An 11,132-nucleotide genomic window follows, 5' to 3' on the forward strand; every position below is an offset into this window, starting at 1 on the left:
AATAAAATGCAGTTCAGTCCTTCTTATTCATCATATCCCCATGACCTTGAGATATTTTAAAAGACAATGAAACCACCTGAGACCTTCATGTCTGAAAAGCTCTATGCACATAGGAATCACTTCTTTTTCAAGAGAAGCTTTGTTCAGAGTTAGTGAAGTGTGTATTAGGCATACTAAAAGGTGAGAGCAACAGATAAGCAATAAACAGCATTTCCTAGCATAGAAAAATAGGTTGCATCTAGAATCTTTTTCTTTCCAAACTTGAGGTGCTTCTGTTCTCCTCCCTTTCTTCTCTAGACCTTTCTATAAATAAACTTCTTAAGAAGACAAAGAGCTCCTTTTCTGATCCAAATGAGGAAAATACTTTTCTAAGCCCACTCTGTATCTCTGCAGTTTGTTTAAACTCTCCACTGATCGCCATGTATTTGACAAGAAATACAACATACTCTGCTGCAGCAGCAAATGTGATATAAATCATATTGCACAAAAGCCTGGAAATAACTACACCCATTCTTGCTGCCAGGGTATTTAGTGGCAATCAACTGCAGTCCATCCTCACCTTCAGCTCTGCAACCAGGGTTCTCCATTGCTGAAGGAGTCCCTTGAGAGTGGTGTCATGAGTAAAGCTCTGACAGAAAGAGTTATATTCATGCATGTTTTGTCCTTTTTATTAATATAAAGAGATGAAGATTATTTTGATTTCGAACAAAGATTTAAGTCCCAGCTGGGTAACCCTGTTTTTTGTTACATGGTACATGGGAGCACCTGAAATACTGGGACTGCTCCTGAAGAGTGCTGTAATAAATAAATTTTCAGGGCCTGATATGACTGTGAAAGCTTGTCATTTATGAGGTTATGTTAATTTATCTCCTGAATCTCTCTGGGGACCAATAATATTGATCTAGGGGTTCGTTCTGATGACAGCTGAAAGGTATGAACTGGAAGAATTTTCTGTGCCTTGCCAACTGCTTCCCCCAACTACTGCCTGCAATAGCAGCCTGGAGTTCTTGCTCCTTTTTCACCTTGAGTCTTAAGACTGGATACTACCAGGTACTATGCTATCTCTCTTTGTATCCTGCACCAGGACACCTGGTACCACATTCTGGAGTGATGCTTCACAGGGTAATTGCTTGCTGTGTGTACCTCATTGCAGCTCTTGACACGTTCTTAAAGTTAAATTTGAGCTGCTTTCTGTGTGGAACTGAATACCAACTTACCATTTGAGTTTTTCAAAGCTTAGAGTACAATGTAGATGTTAACTATTGGGGTGGCAGGAAACCAAGAAAAAAGAAACACAAAAGAAAAGAGGGGAAAAAAACCCCACGCACAAAAAAAAAGCAGCCCTGAACTTTGTATTTCTCATAAGGGTGCAGAGCAGAAAATTTGTCCCATGAGTAGAAATAGCCAGAGACACCACCTTTTAGCACATCAGGTAGAGTTGTGTCTGTTTATACTGCATACAGTTGCACAAATTCCCTCTCTCCTTGCAGTTAAGGGGGTCGATAGCTGTTCCCCTGCTCTCTCTGAACTCAGTCAGCATTTTTAGCTCCCACCTGGGGTGAGACAGCACTACCTTGGCTCCCCTGCATTGCCAGTCCAGATTTTAATTGGTCTACGTAGGATGTTTTGTGGCGATTAAGGACACAGACTTCGCATGATGGTGAAAGCAAAGACATCTATTAATTATTTCAGCAGGCTTTTTGTCCCTTTTACACAATAGGCTGCAATTGTTCATTTAGGCCCCGAGACCTTGCTGCTAGCTACAATATTATAATATTTTTACCTATTAGCAATGTTAGTTCCTTTCGTCCTTTGTTCAAGTTCCTCTTTCTACCCTAGAGAACTGCTCCTCCTTACTTTTCCCATGTTACTCTTCCCAAGAGCGTAACAATGTCCATTTCTTGCTGTTTTCCCATATTAGAAATCCCTACAATGGCTCACTAAGAAGTCACCTCCGATAGGGCCTGAAATACCAAACCAGCCTCCCTTTTGTGGACAAAAATGCTTTTCTGACACAGTAGTTGTTTTATATATCAAAGCATTTTATTATCCTCTTTTGTTCTAGTTTAATGGCTTAATTTGTCCTGTGAACTTCTTGCAGTGGGAGAACTAGACATGACACACCAATTTTCTCTTCCAGTAGGAATCATCAAAGTTCCTAAGTTTCATCCTTGGCTTTGTGGGAACCTGGATAAGAGCAAAAGATCAACAGCTCTACAGTGAAACTAAAGAGCATGGAACAGATACAACCACATTTTCCTGATGCTTTGCAGTGTTTCACCTTGCAAAGCACCCCTGAACCCCAGGAGGGTGATCTTACAGCTTAAGCATCATCTGAGCAGAAGCAGCTACTGCATATTTTGGGGATGGGACGGGGACAGGGCTTGATGTTATAAATCTTCTCTTTGGGACTTTTTCAAATTTGCAGTATCTTTTTCCTTCTGAAACAAGGAAAGCATGAAAACAAGACACCAGGTCCTCTGCTAATATGTTTGACGGCATCTGCTGCTCTTCCTGAAACTTCATCTCTTCTTTGAAAATAGGAATTTTGCAACCCTATTGCATAAGAAGAAAGTCTTGCAGATATTGAAATAAGTGTAACTGGTGCAGAGCTACTTGGCTGATTCTGCAGAAAAGCAGAAGCAGTGGCTTGTAGACAATAAATGCTCCCCTTTCATCTCTACTCAGAGATCTAAAGACGATCTCTTTAATGCCACAATTGCTGACTGCTTTCTTCCCAAAGAAATCACCTCAGGGAGGAGAAAAAGAAATTTTCTTACACAGTATGCTGCCCACAGAGGCACAGACAGCCACTTCGGATCATATTTTGAAAATCTCCCTAGCCAGTTGTTGGCAGCTCCTCTCATTTTAACAGCAACAACAGCAACAAAGGTTTTTGCCTTACTCCATATTGTCTTTTACCGTTTAAGGCAGAGATGAACAAAAATTATCTTCATCTTACCCTGTACTGTTTTGGATGGTGGGATCAGTGCGATCTTACCTCTCAGACCTTTCTTATCAAACACATCCAAGACTCACTTAACCACCTGAATGAGATTAGGGATGCTGTTTTTGCTCCTGAGACTTCTCAGAGCTGTACTGAGATACTGAGAAGTGATTGCATGCCTAGAGAGGATGTTATGAAGAATTTTCGTGACCAAAAAGACAACATATTTTCTTGTCTTGCAGGGCTGATTAGAAATCACACAAGCATCACAAAGACATCACACAGCTGAGGAGCTCTAGGAAGCCCTGAATCAGTGGAAAACCAGGCATTCATGTCTTTGCTAGACAAAGAAGAGCTCTTCAGTGTCTGAAACAAATGCTGGCCAAAGGCTGTGAGACTTCAAGCCCTTGAAAGCCTAGAAATCTGCTTGTTTAATGAAGGAAGCATGGTTTAGCCCCATGGAATTTTGGAAGGAAGGTACACTGGCCCATCTGAACATTGTCACATTGCAGGTTTCAGGCTGCAAACACGCTCTACAATTAGGGGTTTTTATTAAAGGATACACTATGTCTTCCCCTGAAGACACATCTGGTCTTGTATACACACAGCTGTTTTTCTTTCTTAATTCTGTTAGTTACTCAGACCTAGTACTAAAACTGGTCCAGCTGTGCTATGAGTCTGACTGTTGTCTCTCAGCAGAGTGTTAACATCTAGTAAAGTAGTAGAAAGGAGTAAAGAGTGGGGAGACTGACCACACATGAATCTGCCTGCAGGGGGAAGGAATTTACAAATGAAAAGGGAAAATGGCATTGCAAGAATAGCTGGTAGGCTGGACCCGTGGCAAGGAGGCTGGGCTGACCCACAGGTGTCCAAGGGAAATTGAGGGCAGGAGGGCTGAAATACAACCCCAAACTCACAGCAGACAAGAGTTCTCATCTCTGAAGTTCTCCTTCCAGCTCAGGCTCTGACCTGCAGGGTCCTGCAATTTGGGACTGAAAGACAAAGACAAGCTTCATTCTCCCTTTGCTGTAGTGCAGAATGTTGCAGAGTTTTATTGCAAGGCTCTCTTCTTTTTCCCATCATCTTTGAAAAATCGTGGAGAATAGGAGAAGTGCTCAATGATCACTGAAAAGACAATGTTACTCCCATCTTCAAAAAGAGCAAGGAGGACCCAGAAAACTGCTGGCCAATCAGCCTCACCTCCATCCCTGGAAAGGCTATGGAACTGATAATTCTGGAGGTCACCACCAAGCATGTAAAAGAAAAGAATGTCATTTGGAATAGTCAGCATGGATTCACCAAGGGTAAGTCAAGTGTGACCAATCTGATAGCCTTCTATGATGGATGCCAGGATGGGTTGATGAGGGCAGAGCAGTGGATATCATTTACTTTGACAACAGCAAGGCTTTTGACACTGTCTCCCACAAAATATCCTCATAGGGAAGCTCAGGAAAAGTTAGATGAATGGACAGTGAGGTGGGTCAAGAACTGGCTGAATGGCAGAGGTCAGAGAGTCATGATCAGCAGAGTAGAATTCAGTTGGTTGCCTGTGGCCAGTAGTATTCCCCAAGGATCAGTACTGGGTCCAGTCTTATTCAACTTTTTTATCAACAAGCTGGACAAAGGGATAGAGTGCATCCTGAGCAAGTTTGCCTTGGCAGGGGGGGTTAAAATCTGGATGATCTCCAGAGGTCCCTTCTAACCCTGACTATTCTGTGATTCCACTCTGCCCACCTCTTCATTTTTGGAATAAAGAAACTGCAAAAGTTAACTGCACAGAATCCCTGCTGTGTTGTTGCTACTGTCCCTGCCCCAGTTATTAGGCAGCAAACAGGTATGTCAGAAAAGCATAAGCCCTGGAACTGATGTTTTGAGAGTCTCTGTTTCAGCTCCATAGGAAGTTAGGGCTGCCCGGCCAAGCAGAATTTTCTCCTATGAAAAAGCAGAGCATCACCAAACTTGAGAAGCAGTATGCTTGAGTTAACCTGGACCAAAACAAATAGAGAGTTTAGAAGACAACCCTAGCTTTTTACATACACCTTCTCCCACCTTTCTTCAAAAAGTCTCCTATTTCTTCAGAAAATTTGATCTCCTCGGGAGAAAGAGTACACATTTTTCCTAAACCCGGCATTTTCATCAAAGGTAGAATCTTTTCTTTCTTTTCCCTTTTCACTCCTTCATCATCCTACCTTCTTGAGCACTCTTGCACTCTTGAAACCCTTCACATTGCTCCATTGCTCTGACCATTTCACTGTCTCTCTCAGAAGTAATCTTGGTTAAGGCTCCATAAGAGGCATATAAAGGTCCTTTTGAAACTGCGGACCGCGGGATTTCACTGTATAGTAGCAGAGGTAGGATTGTCTATGCCAACATAGCCTCTAAATCAGTGTGAGTGTTAAATCAGCCCAAGGAGGGGCAATGTCCAAGGCATCAGGCACATCTCCAGGCAGGGCCAGGTTCTTTGCTGGCGTGAAAAATAATGTAGCCTTTCAATCCCGCACTCCATTCCTGTGCACAATATGCTTGTATCCAGCCTGAGCTCCTTTCTGCATTCTGCTAGAAGAGCAGCTCAGAGTCACTGCAAAATTGGAAACATGTAACTACAAAGCTAGAAAATTAATATCTGGAATATCCCTTTAGGCTACTGGGTGCCTTTGCTTAGCACTGCAGTAAATGAAGGGGAAAAGGAGAGGGTAAATCTCACTTCACTTATTTGAAAAAGTTCTGAGTAATTTACTTAGTTTAATGTTGCATTTTGATGAATAATGGGCCTGTCTTGGTGTGGGAAACACAATTACATATTGTGAGGAGAAGCCATGGAGCAGGATTCAATCAGTACACAGGATGCCAGCAGGGAAATTACCTGCAAATGATGGATTTTTTTCAGTGATCCCAGTAAATCTGCCTTGTTTCTTTCTGTCAGGTACCACTGGGTATCCACCGTAAAAGCATGATGTGCCAGCAAACAGGCAACAATAGCAGCCTAAAGGTAAATATGGCAAAGCTCAGGGGGCTGCCAGGCTTACAAGCCTGCCAACCATGTTCTCACACTAGGCCCAACTTCCCATACCAAGGCACAACCAGTCCTTCCTGGCAGCAAGGAAGTTTGTGGGATGTCCCTGCTTGAAGGGCAAGTGACCTGGTGTGCAGTCCAGCTGCATCAGGGAGAGCTCAGATTGGGCCCATCCGGATGGGAATATTTATAGAGTGAAGTAATTGGCCGCTAGTCAATAGTACAGACAAGAGAGATGTCTTCATTTTACCCATTCACACCCTTCCATTTAAGCCAGAACCTTTTCAGGTCGCAGGTTCACCACAGGGCGTGAGACCTATTGCTCCTTAATCAGCCTGAACCAACGCACAGCCTTAGTCAAGTGTTTCTGTCATGTGACTCCAGCCATTCAAAGGAGCTGTAGATTCCCCATGCTGACGCAACAGGGACACAAAGTTTTTTCCATGCTCCTGCTCAGAGATGGGCATTTTTCAAGAGCAGCCCGCAATGTCCTGAACTCGCCTTTGGTTGACAGCTGGCAGCAGCTCTATCAAAAGCATGGCTGGAGCATACTGGAGCTCCACAGAAGGAGTGGGGGAGGCGTTGGGGGCCTCTTTTCCTGGGAGTCATATCTTGGTTTACAGCCAGACCTGCAAGACTGTCCAGTTGCTCATTACCTGACAAGTGTCAGCGGTTCCTGTCTGTGACCATTATCCCTTTAATATAAAACGGCGGGGAGATTAAATAACCTGAAAATGCATCCAGGCTTTGCTAGGTCTTGGAACAACTGTTATGACGTCCTGGCCAGCTCTGCTTTATTCCATTTCCTTCCCTGGCAGACAGCACAGCTCATTGTGCATGTAAGCGTATTCAAAAGTGTGACATAAAGGAAATGCACTTATCTTGATGGAAAATATAAGAGTCCAGATTTGCCAAGGCCTTCAGTTATTTTACAAGGTCCGAAACAGAGGGAGGAGGTGCCAGTCAAAACCTTTGATTTCTTCTGTCTCTCTCATCTTCCCTCTTTTTTAGAGGTTTCTTGGGAAATGAGGTAAGGGAAACGCTGAAATTCCCCCTTGGATCAGCTCAAAGCCTGCAAAACCCCAGACAGAGATCCTCCTGCAGACAGCTTTTCTCTTTTCCCCCTGGCTATTTCTCTTCTGCAGCCTGCCCTGCAGAGCTGTGCTCTGGCTCTGCCCTGCTCATCTGGAGCAAATCCTGAAGCCCCCAGGTGCCTCAGCACTGGCACAGGATCATCCAACAGGACTCTCAGACCCAGCCCCTGGCTTTCTGAGGGATAACCTGGCAAATGTCAGCACATGCTCAGCTGATCTGCTCCTCATATGCAACCTCACAGACCTACACTGCATTCCCATGGCTTGCCAAATATCCGCAGGGATGGATACAGATCACCTGCCAATCAATCCAGACTGTAGCTGAGTAATGAAGGGAGAAGGTTAGCTGCCACAGTGATCCTAAGGGGAAATGTTTAAGCTAATGTATACTTCTAAGACATCATACATCTAAGGGTTGATTTCTTTTTAGCAATCATCTGATCACTCCAGGACCCCACTGCAGTACAGGTTTGGTAACAGGCATCTGTGGTTCTGAAAATAGCGTGACCTAAATATAGCAAGCAGATAGAAAGAGGGGCAGAAAAGCTGCTAGAGAGAGCTGGACAACCTTTTATTCACAATAGCAGATAAAACGAAGTCTCATAACTCCCAGACAGGCTCGTCAGTCCATGCTGGCTGTGCACACAACACATCAGCAATATTTTAATTCGAACACAGCACAGGACTCTCTTCTCAGAGGAACACATATACATCAGATGTGCTGCTTACATCTGGGAAGAGAGGACATATGTGTCAGGTGGACAGATACACCAAGGAAATGTAATTCTATTGGAATACAAAGTGTTTGAGACAAAAGGCAGTTCCAGTTCTTCTTAACTCTGTTGGATACATTATCTCAGTGATCATATGGATAAAATTTTCAGATTGGAAGCTGTCACAAGACAATGAGAATGACTGAAAATGGAGCACATTTTTTGTATCTCCAGCCTGCAGATGAGGATCCAATTTCCCAATTACCTCTTTTGTCTTTCTTCATCCCAACTGCTGCTCCAATAATAAACCAAAATCTTTTTCTATCAGATTTCCTCCAGGATCTTGGTTGTACTACTTGTTGTGAGCAGGAAGGAGTCTATGGCTTTGTGAGCCCAGATATAGGAATAATATAGGAATAGCATGAAAAACTCCTACTGGAATTACAAACAACTGCAGATGGACCTGCATGCTGTTTGCCATCATGAACAAAACCATCATCAATAATGAGCTCTCTTGCTTTGGTTCCAGCTCAGTCAGGAATTTCCTCATCCAACATGTCATGAGGAAAAAAATCTCAAATATCATAACTTACCTCTTAGAGATCATACAGCCAGTGATTTGCATGCCTGAATATTCAGAAGTGAAAATGAGAGGTGTCGTGGTTTAGGAATGGTATTCCCCAATTTAGTGTTCCCATTGAAACATCCTGAACCATGAGTTGCTCACTCACCCCCCACTTCCTCTTCCCCTGCAGCAGGATGGAGAGGAGAATTGAAGGCACAAAAGGCAAAGATCACAGGTTGAGACAAGAACAATTTACTGAAAACAGCCATGAGATAAGAAAACAAACAGTAACAGCAGCAGTATTAGTAATAGAGTACAAGAGAGGTGAACGATTTACATGCAAGTGCTCACCATGCAGAACACAACATCCCGGCCTCTCAACTCCCTGTACCTGACTGGAAAGGACCCCTTTCCTCGTCCCCTGCACATGACATGAGGTGGTATAGAATAACTTGAGGGTCCTGGCCATGCCCCTCCTGGCTACTGCAAACATTAACCCTCTCCTGGCTGGAACCAGGACAAGAGGTTATGATAAGTTATCATAGTGGCACTTCCCAGAACAGCTACCATAGTCCAGGGTTTGTCACATGAATTAACAGCAGATAGGTAAAAATATGTAGGCATCAAGTCACTTTTCCACCCTCTTCAAAGATTAAAGCAAATATGTTTCCATATGTACAGACACACAGAGGAATATTTATATGGACATATATTTGTACATGTAGTTGTCTCCATACATCGCCTTTTAAAACCTCTTGAAATATATGGAAACCTTAGTTTAAGAAGGAATCCTTTTTCACCTCCCCTTTATAGAACTTGAAAGAAAGGAAGGAGAATTGCACAAAAGTTTGTCATAAATAAACAATTATTTTCTCCATGAAGTTGTGTATGATGCATTTTTTAACTGGCTAAATACAGATTATCTCTTTCACCAGTTGTCTCTTGATACGGTTTTCAATTATCTGTTCAAATTGGCAAAAGGCATAACATCCTTCCATCACTTTTAAAATGCTCAGTGCGCACTTCACAGTATTCAGTGGGACACCCAGACTTCCCCTCTGGCCTTTATACTTTTAACTCCAAGTCAGCACAAAAATGAAGCAAACTCTCAGTTTCCTCAATGAATTCAATCTAAGCAGGTGTTTCAGTACTGTACCCTTAACAAATTGGCTAGACAAGGCCATAGACAGAGTTTCACGTAACCCTATGGGCTGGTTTCCTGTATCACAGTAAAATTTTGATAAAGCAAAGTTTTCTTCAGTTTTGTTTTCCCTTACTCTTTTCCCAACCTGCTTGTCAGCAGTATTTTTGTACTGTGCTTGTGACAGTGGTTCAAAATTGCTGTAAAGTACAGCAGGGCACTAATTTTGTGTGTCAATCAAACCTGTGACATTTTTGGTGTGGTAAGCTGGAGGAGACAGCAGTGTTAGTTCTGGTCTGCCCCCTCTTAACTCCTTCATTTCTTCTGACATTTTGGTTTCAGTCACTTCTTTCTAACACTTTGCTCTATGGAGAAGCTTATTTTTTACTGAAACATCCCCAGTCTAAGTCTGTCAGTGTAGAGTAGCTCACAGGAACCTCTGTGGGAATTTCAGCACAGTTATTTCATGTGGCCATTCTCCTCTCTTGGAGCAAACAAGGTGTCACGGGTACCCACCAGACAGAAGGATACATCCCCTTATCCTGGAGTCTTGTCTGCAGAGTGAAGCAGTGAAGGTATCCAGACGTAAGGACGCTTGAGTCACAGAGGTTGTGTTTCCAAATATTTTCATTTTCAAAGCACTTGGGTTTTGCAAAAATGATCCCAAAAATATCTTGCAAAAACACATTTTCCCTTCTGATCAGTCCTGCAGAGTCCAGGTGATGATGTGTTTCACTTGGCATGAATCAGTGTGTGTCTCAGGAGATGCCCTCCAAACTCATGCAAGATGTGACTTGCTGCATTGCCCTCAGTCACAAGCAGTAGGCAAAACTGGGAGAGAAAAGTGTTTTAATGACTCATCTCGAGAGAGTACATTTTACAGAGTGTAGTAAAGTGTAAGAAGTAAAAGATACCCTAAATCATTCTTTTATCAGTTAACTGGCACTAGACAAAACTATAGGAGATGACTATTACTGCATTTTAGTCACATAATCAACCAGAACAGTGAGAATCGTGGTTAGAACATCTATACTCTAATAAGACAGAATTAAAAAAAAAAAAAAAAAGTAGGGAAAAAAATGGGAACAAGAGCTGGTTTTTTAAATGAGTTTCTACAAGGAACATTTAGCTTATAAAGAAAGATAAATTATAGGTATGCGCTGAGTGTGTGTTTATGGCTTAGCCCCCAGGAGACAGAAGGAAGAAAAATTATCTCTGCTTTTTTCCATCCTTTCATCTAAGCTGCAGTAGAATGAGCAGTTGGGGCTGGTCCATAATTCACTGAGAAGTGGCTGTACAGAAAACCTTCTAAACATCTGCAGGCCTGCCACAAAGCTGTCTGATGAAGGAAAGCAACAGGATCCCTGTGGTAGAGTCCCTGCCTGAGTGAGAGGCACTTGTCAGGGGAAGACCCACAGCCAATTAGCAAGGCCTGAAGTGTTTTCACAACAAGGGCCTTGGTTTTGTCCTAATTTGACAGAAATTCCAGAGGAACTCCGCCTCTGTTTTTGCTGTTTAGCTGGTGTGGTTGGTCTGTAGCCCCAGAACAACAGGCATTTTGGTTTTGCACAGCTGCAGGGATGGTAGTTAAATCTGCACACGAAGGGGCGTGTGGGTGTACCGAGGCTGTTTTCCTGTGCTGCCCACAACATCCCTGCC

The 11,132-nt window shown here is 43.0% G+C and overlaps 2 long non-coding RNA genes across 3 annotated transcripts; one reads left to right on the forward strand and one right to left on the reverse strand.

Moving 5' to 3' along the window:
• Window positions 1-2,060: 2,060 nt before the first annotated feature.
• Window positions 2,061-6,722, reverse strand: LOC135412474 (uncharacterized). 2 transcript variants are annotated; one of them, XR_010429667.1, is made up of 4 exons: window positions 6,617-6,722; window positions 5,811-5,930; window positions 3,865-3,939; window positions 2,061-2,187 (listed from the first exon to the last, which is right to left on the reverse strand). It is a non-coding gene; the product is annotated as an uncharacterized LOC135412474 (long non-coding RNA). The 2 variants fall into 2 exon arrangements; XR_010429668.1 differs by lacking the exon at window positions 3,865-3,939.
• Window positions 6,723-6,782: 60 nt separating this feature from the next.
• LOC135412475 (uncharacterized) lies at window positions 6,783-8,096 on the forward strand. The gene is made up of 2 exons (XR_010429669.1): window positions 6,783-6,990; window positions 7,752-8,096. It is a non-coding gene; the product is annotated as an uncharacterized LOC135412475 (long non-coding RNA).
• Window positions 8,097-11,132: the final 3,036 nt, after the last annotated feature.

Source organism: Pseudopipra pipra, chromosome 3 (genome assembly GCF_036250125.1).
Source record: "Pseudopipra pipra isolate bDixPip1 chromosome 3, bDixPip1.hap1, whole genome shotgun sequence".
Lineage (NCBI taxonomy): Eukaryota > Metazoa > Chordata > Aves > Passeriformes > Pipridae > Pseudopipra > Pseudopipra pipra.